At 37.4% G+C, this 14339-nt stretch overlaps 1 long non-coding RNA gene across 3 annotated transcripts in view; it reads left to right on the forward strand.

Moving 5' to 3' along the window:
* LOC121422327 overlaps positions 1–14056 on the forward strand; it is a 65721-nt gene extending 51665 nt beyond the window's left edge. For all 3 annotated transcript variants that reach the window (XR_005971148.1, XR_005971150.1, XR_005971149.1), the window contains exon 4: positions 10824–14056. This is a non-coding gene — a long non-coding RNA (uncharacterized LOC121422327). The remainder of the gene's footprint in view (positions 1–10823) is intronic.
* Positions 14057–14339: the final 283 nt, after the last annotated feature.

Below are 14339 nucleotides of genomic sequence, written 5' to 3' on the forward strand. Positions count from 1 at the left end.
TAACCAAAATTTGGTTTCATTTTAGCCAAAATCAGTGCCGCTGCCTCAGGCGGGCGGGTGATGATGCCTCCTACGATTTTTACTTTTGAAAAATGTGGGCGAATATGAGGAAACGAAAATGAAAGAAAGTAGCAAGAAGAGCATGCATGAACAAGATAGCTTTGGTGGATTCAAATGGTTGTATACATTTCTTATTGAAATAATAAATGACATCACCGTTTAAGGTCGTTCTACCCCCATAGACCCCTTTCGAAACAATGCCATCGGCGCCCAGGCGAAATATTACTCAAGGTCCTAATGAAGGCGGAAAGATATTATTTCTTAAGAAAAAGTTTGTTCTTAGGGTATGTTATAGGGTAAACCAACATTTGCACCGTACTATTACCGCATAGGCCTATTTTCGTCACTGTACTTCCTTCATACTATAGTTTTACCAAAATATGCGGTAAATTTACCTTTACTGCACCAAGATGTGCATTCGATAAGTGAGTAGCTTACATTATGTGGGTCACCCGCAAATGCTCATCATCTTCATTGTCTTTCTTTTCTTCCATGTCTGCTTCAAATTATCAGATAGTATGATCTCGGGGGCATACCCCCCCCCCAAAAAAAAGAGAGAGAAAATCAAACATCGGTTTTTTTCATTAAGCCATTTTTGTCCTTTTCAAGTTTTATAACGAAAATAGAATTTCAAAAAGAGATGAATATTTCCCTCCAATCTGAACCTTGCGCAATGACGTCGATTTATCACATAAATGTGTGCCCCCCCCTACAAAAAAACACATCGAACTATTGTTGTCATCGTAATATCCCATTTATCATCACTCATTTATATTCAAATTACATTTGCCATATTCCGTCATATCTGTCACCACCATCCACAGCTTCGACATCAATATCATTATGATACATGTCTTAATGCAATAGCTGATTTTCATTTTTTTCATATTCATTAATATTAAAGGTATTGTTTGACTTTGTGAGCAGCCGATTTAAAAAATTCTCAAAGCAAGATGAAACATGTGTACAAGTGCATGTATTAGAACTAATAAACCCTGAAAACAACCATTATTGAGAATGGAAAGCTAAAACTACAAGGCAAACCCTGATTTTGTAAATAGGCGTCTTATAGACACCTAAATACTACACATAAGTGTATGGGATGAAATTAAGATGGTGTTTCCGGTCACTTTATATTTCAATTTTTGAAGCACTAAATAATTATTTTCGAATGCAATTTTTTCTGGGCTTCATTTTTGTAACATATCACAGGCACAGGTGACAAGTGTGACCTTCTAGCTCAGATTTTTTAAAAGTCAAACCAATGTTAAACAATCACTAATATTAATATACGCGCGCTATCTCAATTTATATCCTTAATTTTCTATGTCATGCCGTATTCGCCAAAAAATAACCCATATCCCGAATCCTACCTCCTAATTACCTGAATATTTTCTTAATTATTCCACCCGGGATCCTGTAGTTTTCCTTTGATGCCATACTCTTCCGAACCATGGTCGATCCTGTACTTCCATCTTCTTCCTTAAAGTCAATACCGGGGAGTATTAGAGCTGTATTTTAGCTAGAGGGGCGGACCATTAACTCCCCAGCATCCAACAACCATCTTCTTCCATTTAGACTCTACCGTATCTCCTATCCTCAGGCATAGTCTTCATTACGCTCAACTGGATCGTAAGACGTCTTCTTTCATTCCACTTATATCCAAATATTTTGATGCCGTTCCCCGCTAAAACCTTAATTATTTGCATATTCGTTCGGTTGTAATTTCCGCGTGATGGAGGTATGCTTGCATTTGTAGTGGTTTTTCGTTCTCAAAAAATATAAGTAACATAACTGTAATGCAAAGTCATATATATCACAAAACGTGTAAATCATACAAATTATATAAAAATAGAAGAAAGGGTGAATTTGTACTAGCTGCATAGAACTGGCTTTGTAGAAATTAATGGAAAGGGGAACGGGGGGGGCGGGCTTGCCAGGAAGACCTATGCTTATAGCAGTGGCAATTAAGCCCCTGAGACTTACGAGGTGTATAAAATATATTTTTAATAGAACTAATGAGGGACAAAAATATAAGACAAAATCATTAACCAACTAGAGGATAGTAGAGAGGCAAAGAATGAAGAGAGAGGGGGGGTCGAGAAAGAAAGCAAATTGGTGCAGGTAAAAGTGTAGGGGTACAGGTATGGTGCAACTAGTCCTAAGGCACGTCATGTCATTAGTGTAAAATGAAACACTAATTATTTTGTTTGGCTTGCTGATGTGGAGTACTGATAAATTAACGTCTTTTTAAGATTTAATTTGAAGATACGAATGCTAGGAGATTCTTTGAAACCATTAGGCAGGGAATTTCAATAGGAAGTCCGAGAGAGGACAATATTTTTGCGAGTTAAGTTCGTATTGTTGGTAGGTGATTTACCGTGATCAAGGAGTTACCAGCAACTCCTTGCCGTGATTAACAGTTTCGCTGCCGTGTTGGGTAAACGTGCACAGAAGAGTTTTTTAGAACATATTTGAATTAAAAAATGCAGGGAGATCGTCTGTACCTAGTTTGAACATAAATTTTCCGAGTACAAATAGATATATCATTAACTTTAAGGATATAATATTCAACCTGTAATGCTTTTGAAAAACTATCCGAATGTTTTTCTTTTTGTCTGCAACTAGATGGTCACATATGAATATGTTTGGATTACACAAACCCATGCCAAAATCCATAATTAATGTATATAAAGAGTAAAAGTGTGAGAGATGGGAAAATATGTGTGTTGATTAAATATCAACGTATCTTAATTGTTTTTTTTTTGCATAAATTATCGATGTGTGGTTTCCTAGACGATTTGTTATCAATTAAAAAACTCAAATATTTGTTAATAGAAACATTTTCGATAAAAGTCTTATAAAAAAAATATTACGCGGTAGATTGATTACAATTTGTTTTTAAAAAGATTAATGTTGTTCTTTTGAAGGTTAAGTAATAGCTTGTTTGCATTGATTCAACCCATCACATGTAGGAGTTCTGGGTTACGTTATTGGTTTACGTTATCGTCTGGAAGTTATCTGAAAGAAGATTACGGATAAGAAGCATGCTTTATTATTATGTGCATTTGTTATGTCCAGGACGCTGTAATATGTTCCCACTGATGGGTGAAGTATAAAATTTACATGTATGTGTCCCTAAATTCGCATTTCATCACGCATGGACAATCCATGCAGGAACATTAGCAGGAACATTAGCCTATTCCCAGTATATGGATGTGCCAGGGTGTAGTCGTTGCTCAACGCCATCGAATATTGAGACATCACAGTGGTCCGGCTGTGGGAACGTCCTCTCACTCTGGCGCCATTATGATCGTCGGCCGGAAAATGACACCGGGCGGAGGAGGACGTCAAAATGTTGCGAAATGAGCTTCATTATGGTAATCAATAGATAGGGGTTGCACTCAAGATGAGGAAAAATTGGTTTGGCAGGATTGGAGATGGTGGAATTTACGAGGACATTCAGAAGGGTCAGTACTGAATTGATTTTGTGCTCGAGAGACGAGATGGTTAACTATTGCTCGAAGCATGCCAAGCAAGTGTAAACTATGAACTTGTTATTTCCCCCAATGGTTTCAACTAGACGGAACCTACAAAAATCAATAGTATCAAGATGAATGTTTTTCCATTTTCCATTTGTTGTTGTTGCTTTTGATGTTTGCTGTTTTTTAGACCATCTAAAAATTTATTGATATAATCCAATTGTCCATTAATTGACAATATCATTGATAGTTTAAAGTGAATTTGAAAAGAACCCCCCCCCCCCAAAAAAAAAAAAAAAAAAAAATCTCCTAAACACAATCCCATCGAGGAGAACAATGCAATATATGTTTTTACTATAGTTGGGAATGTTATTGCTGTCTTTCTTGTGGCTCCGAAAACATCTTTTAAATTTAGATGAATCGATATTTGGTACTCGTCATCCTTCTCACTAGAAGCTAGCTGATGTTGATTTCCTGTCGTAGAGGTCATCGTATTTACATAGCCATTTATGATTTAATTATGATTCATTATTGTTTACATGAAAAGCATGTAGTAGCTGACGCTCAATCAATAACAATCTCTGAACTGCCATTTTGTTTGGGGCGAAGTGAATCTTATGCTGCTTTCACATCAAGTTACGATCGCCGAGTACGGTATCTGCGACCGTACCCAGCGATCGTACCTTGATGTGAAAGCATCATGGGAAGACAGAATGTCTAACTTCAATGAAAGTTCTCCAGGGAAATATTACAAAGGGTTAGAAGATATTATAATTATATCAGTTTAATACGAGGGTGGAACTGACTTTTTGTTGAATGAGAGAAAACCTTGTTTTCCAATATTTCGATTAGGGTTCCCTTCTTTGGTATTTGGGGCCTCTAAAGTATGCCCATTTCCCCCCGAATGAGGACTTGCCACGAATGTACAGATTCGTATAATTCTTTAGTTGTTAGCTCTCATTTACAAAATTAATTTACAACATTAAATTCTTCATTTAACGTTTGTCTTTTACTCGGAGAAACGACCAATCGTTTTAACCGTATTTAGCGAATTGCAAATGCGATGGCTGAAATTAGTTATATCGTGTGAGTCAATAAAAAAAACTTGACACCTCATAAATCCCTAATTTAAAAACAAATGTCATGAGTAAATAACACATAATTATTATACACGGCCTGAAAGAGAATGTTCTCTAAATAATTTGATACCATATTTATGCGGCATGTGTTAACGATTGGATGGTCAGGAGGAATTTTTTGCAGTGATGTACATTTTGAGGCATGGCATGACTGCAATAAAAGGAATCCAGATGTCAATGATGTCATAATCCTACAAAGGTTGCATTAAACATCTTCAAATCCTATTCAAAACAATCATTCATTAGTTTACATTAAAATTATATTCAATAAACATTTCTTAGTATCAATTCTCAGGTTAATTTCATTGAAAAGGGACTGCAAATATGTTTACGAAGTATAGGATTATGACGTCATTGGCACCTTGGGTTCATTCATTGCAGTCATGCCTTTGGCGCAAATCAAAATTTACATCACTACAAAGAATACCTCCTGATTTTCCAAGCGTGGAAACATACCGCATAAATATGGTATCAAATTATTTGGCAGAAGATACTCTTTCCAGCCATAATTATGCTTCCACACTTATGTTTTCCTTGAATTGGGGATTTATGAGGTGTCAACTTTTTTTTACTCACTCGGTAGTTTGTCTATAGCACATTACAACAATTTAATTTTTTGATAATGCAATGCACTTCAGATTCAAAACAAAGCACGAAATATTGTCCTTTTAAAGAATCTTACGATCAGTTTTCCGTTCTCCAAAGTTGGGATATAAGATCAATCAGAATTCGTGAGGATCATACTAGGGGAAGAATGAAGTGTAATTTAGATAAGGAAATTGGCAAAGAGACCAATGATTACTATTTTTCCAGCTTCATGAGGTGAATATCCAATAAGAACTAACTCGCGAAGGAAGAGTGACAATTCCCAAGGTCAGTCGCATAATAGCCTTTCTTTATTGATCGATTTTTCATCTTTCAAACAAAGATCATTCTGTTGATTAGTGTTAGAATATTCTCACAATCATCTATTTAAAGTGACACTTCGAGGAACCATGCTAAAAATCCTTTTTTTAATTGCAGTAACGTTTATATAGTCTTATTAGTATCAATTTGGATTATGATCGTCTGAGAGTTTAGTTCTAGTCCGTAGACAGACGTCGTTGCATGGTCCATTGATGAACTTTTATATAACGTCGTGTAAAGAATTTCCCAACAAATAAAAGTAGTCATAATCTGATGATGGTATCCCGAGATAATGAGGGAGAAAGTTGAAGATAGAGAGGAGGGGACGAGGGGGAGGAGGGGTATGTTACTTCAGGGGAGGAATTCATTTTCAGGTTAATTCAACCGCCCTAAAGGTTTTAATAATTCAGTAGCATTTTGATCTTCTGTATACTTGTCATATCCATAATCCCCGTCACATACACATCTCTTCGAGCACTTATTGATGTTCTAGTCACCGTGACGCTCCCCTCTGGTATATAGACACATGGCCCCAAGGGTAGAAGTTTCAGAGAGGATAGATTATAACAAGATGTCACCTTCTAGTTAAATTGATTAAAGTTATGTCAGTCTGTTTGCGTTTTTCTTTGTTCTTCCCTCTGTTTGGCGCGTCTACTTTAATTTCTCTCTTGCTAGCTTATCCTCTATCTTTATATCCAGCCAGACTGCAGGGATGTATGTTAATGAGCAGATAGGCAAGATTTATTCTAACCCTCTCGTGGCTGAATTATCTCCCTGCAAAATTTCGTGAATTGTAAGACAGACTTCCTTTTTCAAAGAACTTTACCACTTTATCTTCGAGTAAAATCGAATATTATTGCACCATATATGTCATAGGAAAGAGTAGATATTAGTATTTTTGGTCATTTATTTTGAATAACATGTTTTGATAAATAACTGAATTCTAGACCTGAAAAGATGTCCCCAAAAGAAGTTTTATCTCTGTTTATCTCTTGCAAATCCTGCAAAACGTTTTTATTTTGAGCCAAAATAATACCTGTATCATCGTAAAGCTCATTCTCCATGTTCTCTGTACGTTCTTACAATGTCACTCTTTATTTGTGACACCTTTGAAATGGATCAGGATCTAGCTACTCCCAACAAGATGCAAGACGAGATTTCTCAAACTTCTGAGTAGCATGAAATCCCGAGTTCTGATTGGCTGGACAATGTTTCAAAACAACATACCCGGGTAATTTAAAGAGATAACCACATGGTGAGGGTGGCCTCGGAGAGGTCCCAGCATGGAAACATTCGGAATTTTAGTGAGTGTTTGGTCTCTTTGACCAATCAGAGTGCAGTATTCTTCCTTTCAAGCTGCAAAATTTACTTGGCCTATTCATAGGTGGATCCTGACCCATTTACAACACTTCTTCTTATACAACCTATTTCACATTAAAGCTTAGATCTTGTGGTCTATCGTGATTTAAAACTCATTTGGGCTCAAGGAAAAATAAAGTGTAAAAAAAATTGTGTTAGGTGGACAGAATATTTTGTAGTATGTTTTAGATCAAAAGTTCCACATACATTACAAATTTATTTTAGTAAAATCAAACAAACTTGAAATAGTGATTCTCCTTTATAATGATACCAAAATTATGAAATTTGATATGTATTTAAAGCAGCAATTACGGGAGTAAATATGTAGCACCTTTTTGGTCATGAACATCACTGGGATAAATGAAGCTGCATTTTGAGTACCTGCCGACTGACTGTATCATTTGCGGTTCTCTATATTTACTGTTCTCCGACTTTTCTACTAATTCATAACGCGTATACGAAATGTCCTTATCTATTACAGTTACACGCAGTCACTTCGACCTGCATCGATTTTATTTGCAAGTTCCTCCTGGTTTAATGACAAGCTTTGGATCTCCCTTAATTTCTTTATCTTGATTCATTCATAGGTACAGTACACCTGTCACCTTTTCCGTTATCAACATCCCGCGTTCCAACATTCTTAACCAAGATTGACTTGTCTTACAGTTGTATGAGCAATAGAATCGAATCAGTGATACACCGACGCGTTCAGGAAACGGCGGCGTTATTTTCAGTGGGGTGACGTCTGATTACAAGCTTCGTAAATGACGTTGAAAACGACAATTTATTAAACACATGGCACCTAGAGAGGTATTGGGGATAAACATGTGTTTTAAATCAGGGTATTAATGGATAATTCGTTTTTTTCCTTTCTAATCATCGAAGAGGAAAAACGGAAATCAGACCCGTGGTTCGGTCTTTGAAAACGCAAAAACGAAATCACAGCGAGAAAAAACATGCCGTGATTTTGTTATTTAGATCAAAAACAGAATATTGGAAACAGAAATACTTTTTTGCTCTTTCTGATTTCTCATATATTTGTGTTTTTATGTATCAAAAACAAAATCAGAACACGCTTTTCACTCCGTGATTCTGTATACTGTATACGGACAATCGCACAGCAAACATCGAAATTGCCGTCGGCTCTCTGATTTCTGATTTGCTCTTCCGAACCATGGGGCTGATTTCTGTTTTTGCTCTTCGATGATTAGAAAGGAAAAACGTATTATCCATTAGTACCATGATTGTTTTATAGAGTTTTGCGTTCTTCTATTATGACGGATCAGAACTGCGGCAATCCTTACCTTAAAACCAGCCGTTACCATCCCAGACAATATCTAAAATACCCAATATCGTTAGTTTTAATTACCAGACGTTAATTACCTTTCTAGTTAGATATCCCCCCTCCTTTACCCTACCTACCGGCCTGCACACATGCCCATTTTTATCTTCAAATTTTACAGGTAAACCCCGACGTCGCATCCACTTTACAATCAAACCTATCTCTGTCACATCCCTTCTTCCCCCTTCCGCTCTCTCCCGCTCTCTCTCCATCTTCTCCATTTTTCCTATTAATATCTTTCGTGTCTGTCTTTCTCTCCCTCTTTCTGCCTTTTCTCCCCCGTCCCTATTGTGCACGTCTTATTTCATTTTATATCTTCTTTGTTTATTTGGATTTCTTGTGGAGGACGAATTTGATTGGAAAATTGAGAAGGGATACTGAATGATTTCGAGTCGACCCGCGCTCTTTTTTCTGGTCCCAGCAAAAACAAATCGAGCGATCGCTCAAGTATTTTGATATCGAAGATTGTTCTTGAGTTCTGCATGCGGTCAACGATAGATATGGAGTAGCAATGGAAGCATACGAGATTATTGATGTGATATGAGCGGATTGGGTGTGGGAGGGGGTTCAATAAGCCAGTTCGGAGTTCTATTCTGCGCATGATCAGAAGACGATCATTCGTACTAAAAGTGACATGGTGGTTTGGTATCTGATAGAATAAGTACCAACTTTGATGTCTTGATTATTCAAATCTTCTTTTGAATTTTGTTTTTCATTAGATCCACTAAAAACAACAATGCGTCCACTAGCGACTTGTATTTCACAGTTTGCCAAGTAGACTTACATTGTTATATCAACTTGTTATTACATTCAACCGTTCAAAGTAAAGATGCAACCAATACTTTCATTGCATGTTCATTTGGTGTGCAATTCTCTGGTCTTTAAAATTGCTGCATCCTGCTATGTAAGGCATGCTTACATAATATCTTGCTTTGAAAACTGACTGTCATAATGAAAAAAATGAAAGGGAATTTGACCAAAATCGCCCATGAGGTAATATCGAACTGATCTATTGTAAAGATCAAATCACAACGCTGACCCAATATCCCTGGCATGATATTGACTGTGAGTTAGTGTGAACGCAATGATTAACACTCGACAGTATAATGGTTTCATTAAAAAAAGTTTTTGTTGTTTTGAAAGGAAATGTGATGCAATTTCATTGTTTCATTCTATACTATATAAGCCAATTTTAAGAGAACATGGTTATATATCAGCAATTAACGTGACATTAACTAACTGATTCTGTTTGACTATTGAAGGTTATTTTTTCGGAAGGCTTTTTGTAACGCGTCTTGTATATCACCGCTTAACTATGTAAGTTTACTCCGAAAGAAGAATGTCATAGCAACGATTACGTACAGTAGTAGAAACATTGCTTGTGAATAGAACAGCTGTGGTGCCCATTAAGTTGTAACGAAGTTCTTACATTGGCCCATCGAAATCACCTTTATATATAGTAGTATGAGGTTGCCATGTTGTTTCTGTTGTAGTTGATATAGCGAAATGACAATTAATGACAAGAGAAGTTAATAAGAAAGATGATGTTGCTGTTATACGACCCAACCTTATTATATTAACTTGTCTTGGAAAATATTGGGTTGCCTTTATCGTCATATTGATGTTCTTTCCTCTTTCGAAGTTGAGTTTCTTACGTGTGAAGCACATAAAATTCTCCTACGTTCTCATTTTTTTTCTGATAAACGAATCACTTTGTAAATTTAGCTCAGAGCGTTGCATGTCACTCTCTTCGCTTCTTCTGTCGGTTTATTGAATCCATTTTTCACTCACACGACCACGGTGATGTAGTTGATTTAAGTAAATATTAAACAGCGGGATCTCGGCTCAGAACATGCAGAGACAATAAAGCAGGATGATGACAACGCTAACATGGGTTGAGATGTAAAACTACAAGTGATCAAAATGAGTGATGCGAAGGCATGCGCCACTATTTGAACATGGACTTGTCGTGAGGGTTGACAAGTGTTGGTTTTACTAGCGCGGTGACATGGTTCAAATATTGTTTTTGTCGCTGTGGGTGTATCCAGTAGTAGAACATAGATGAGTTTGCCACTGCTCCTTATCCCCGCTGACAGACATTGTCTCATAAAGAAATTTTATATTAATGAGAAGCTCCATCATTTGCGTATTCTGTGACATGAGTGAAACTATTAAGTGTCATACCTTTAAACATCCGTCCGGTTGGTAATTTGAATGAGTTAGGACTTTGAAGATTTTTTTTTTTACATTTCTTCAAATCAAACTATGGTTTGGGAGAATTTTTAACTTGCAAATTTTGAAAATACTAACAGAATGATGAAATCCATCAGAATTTTATTATAAATGTATTCTTTTGTCATCAGAACTTGTTCAACTTTTCCTTAATATTTCCATTCTTTTTCTGATTTTGTTTAAATCATGGATTTATTTTGAAACTCGGGTTTTGTAGATAACGGTCACATCTTTCCTCATGCTAACTCAATAGAAACGTATTTTAATTGATTTCTTCTTTTGCACTCTTTTTTTTCGATGTAGGCCATGTCTCCGTCTCTATCGATAGACTGACGTTGGTTAAAACACACACCATCCAACTCTGCTGGCTTTGATCTGATTACTACTAAGCTGAAACACCCGATTTCCTGCTCCAAACCCTCACGATGTTGGACAGAGGAGCGAGCTGATCACATGGAGGGTCTCGCTCCGCATCGATTTACCCCCTTCCACTTGCTCGCGTTGGAGTCTATTATCTAATTTAGAAAGACCGTCATAAAACGTAGCTACGCTAAACGACGAGGCGTGCGCGCGCCATACCTAGTTGACATTTCGAACTAATCAAGAACATAAATCCAGTCAACGCTGTCACTCGGAAGCACTTCTTGAAGATCTTCCGTTTTAGAGAAAAGACATTTGTTGTTTTCGTCTTTCAAGAGCGTTCTGCCTTGTGTCTTCATCGTGTGGGGAAATTAACTTGCTAGAAACCGGAGAAGGGCAGGGTTTAGATTATCGACTTTACATCCAGGCACTGATTTATAGCCAGAATTATCGAATTTCACTCCGTTTTTTTCAAGTGTTAGTCATCGCCTGTGTTTTTGGCGGGAATTAAGCTATCCTGTTGCTCTGTCGTCTCCGTTAGATGTGAATATGTTGTGATACTACGCTCCGATTCCTATCGCGACGTTCTCAATTGCGAACTGCGACGTGAGAAGATCATCTGCATCCGACATTCTTCTTAGGTGAGCACTTTGGTGCTTTATTTGAAATCGTAAACGCCAGATTCCGAATGCATGGCTGTCTGATAAAAAAACAACTCAACGGAATATATTCAAAGGAGCAACGATCCCTGTGGTATTAACAAGTGTCGAATTCAAGTTGTGATTAAAGAAATGCTGGAAAACGACGTGTGTATTCTGAGCAAAGATTCTCATCTGCCTATGATGTTTTGATGCTTTTTTTTATTATATACTTTCAGAATATCCAATACGGATAAAAAATATCTTCTGCCGAGATATATGTGAAAACGACAACTACCAGTAGTAAAATAATTATGTGAACTGTGATCACCTGTATCCTGCACATGGGACGAATAATATTGTATAGTCTGCATCATGTTAACAAAAATTGAATGAATTTTGGTTTTCAACAACTGGTATGGACAGCGATCTCTTGTGTTTAGTAAATGGACACCTCCTTCACGGGATTTGTAGAACATATTGAGGGGATTTTATCATTCTTATGCAAGCCTGTGGTAAGCAATCTTAGTTACAACCACACGATCTTCATACAACGGGTGTAAACGACGACTATTATCTGATTTCAATTACTGAAGTGTACCCTAGAGTGTGCGAGTTCTCCTGACACGAATTAGGCTAATGACCGAGTGATCGCAGATGTTTATACCCAAACGGTAAACGGAGTACTTATCCTGTCACCCCGTCCTCTCTATCCCCTGGTCTTTCTTATATGACATCCCATGGTTTGGAAACAAAGTGGGTTCGTTCCTCGATTGTAGCATATTGACAAGAAGGATTTCGTACTCTGTGACACTTGGTGCCACGTAACTAGTTAGCTGTTGTAACGACGAGGTTCCCTTAGCGAAAAGAGTGCGAACTGATAAACAATATCACCCGAGTTCCTGCGGTAGAAAGCTGATATTCCTAGATACGCAATGAACACGTCAACCAGAGTATCTACATCGATAGGTGAACAAATTACAATGCGGGGGAAATATGAGAACGCAGGCGAGAAAGTAAGGGTGATCTGCATTCATTAGAGTGATATACCTATTTTTATCTGTGGTTTCCGTTTAAGATATCGATTTATCTTTTGCAAACGTGTGTGTGTGTTTTTTTCTTTGAGAAAGTAATAAGTCAACAATATGGGATCGGTGAGGAAATCACCCAAACATTCTGGGAGCAGTCCGGAGCATGCGATACCTAGCGGCAATGTACCCATCTTTTTGCCGGAGTGTGGACGCCTTTCACTCATTCTCCTAGGTGTCGCCTTTATCCTTGCCTCGCTTATTTCTATTGGGGTATTCACCGATCTGTATAATGTGTTCCGATGGTGGCCCTATGGAGCTGTCTGTTTGATAGGATTCGTGGTGGGAGCGGTCATCGTTGGTCTTGGGTGCCGATGCTGGTTGAAGGAACCGATCATCACAGCATCGGTTCAGATGAAAATGCTCCAAGAACTCGATCGTGCCGAGCAGGAAGCAAAACTTAAGAAACGGGATTCGATTAGGAGGATTTACCACAAAATGTCGCCTCTGAGAGGGAGCGATCGACGGGGTCAGACCAGCAGCGTTTCTGCCGAGGTCGAGGTATGACATACAACTGGTCACCGATCGAACGATGGCGATATAGACTTCATAGACACGTCGTCGACCACCATGGCCACAAACAATTGTCGATCGGTGATCGTCTTGATAGAACAACCGCCAGATCGCTCGTGTGCCATTTACCATCCGCTGAACAATTCAGCTTCGTGATACAGCGATGCTGTTGTTGCATCACCTAGATATCACCGGAGCGCGTCTTGGACATGTCTTAGAATATCACGATATCCCAGATGATATGTCATAATTGTGATATTGTGAATGAAGGATTGGGAAATTTTTAAGTTCGTGATTTCTCTCCTCGAATACACTCCGAATTATTTCTATGTCCAGTCAAGCGAACAACACAGTCCACAGTAATCACGCTTGGATAGATGTAGACCATATTCTCTTGGTGCTTATAACAGCTGTGACGCATAATCGTCGGGAAAATTAACATTTTTGCACAAATGGGTTAACCATGTGTATTCTTACAGCCCAATAAATGATGTACAACTCAAAACTCGTCCACATTTAGCGAGGATGTACTTATAATTACTTGTAATTTATATTCATTCTTTCATAAGTGGAACCGAGGTTGGAACACAAATATTACTCTCTTTTTAAAGAATATAATATGATTTGTAATGGTATTCCTTTACTTGTGTCATCGCGTAATGGATAGTTGGGTTCAGTATGCACACAATATGCAGCTGTTAAAATCAATATCTTGCCTGTCTCGAGCTACACATGTTTCACCCATATGCACTGGTTATACTAATATTGCTTGTTTGAATAAGAAGAACAAAAACTAGACATGCTTCATGTCTTTTAAAGGAATTAATCTTAGGTCGTTGACATTTATTGTATGCTCTAAAAACAGGAAATCGAAAATAACGTAACGGTGATGTAGGGTTACTAACATGTTTATCATTCAAGGGTTGGAATAATTCATGTTTATCATTCAAGGGTTGGAATAATTCATGTTTATCATTCAAGGGTTGGAATAATTCATGTTTATCATTCAAGGGTTGGAATAATTCATGTTTATCATTCAAGGGTTGGAATAATTCATGTTTATCATTCAAGGGTTGGAATAATTCATGTTTATCATTCAAGGGTTGGAATAATTCATGTTTATCATTCAAGGGTTGGAATAATTCATGTTTATCATTCAAGGGTTGGAATAATTCATGTTTATCATTCAAGGGTTGGAATAATTCATGTTTATCATTCAA

Source organism: Lytechinus variegatus, chromosome 10, assembly GCF_018143015.1.
Source record: "Lytechinus variegatus isolate NC3 chromosome 10, Lvar_3.0, whole genome shotgun sequence".
NCBI classification, from domain to species: Eukaryota; Metazoa; Echinodermata; class Echinoidea; order Temnopleuroida; family Toxopneustidae; genus Lytechinus; species Lytechinus variegatus.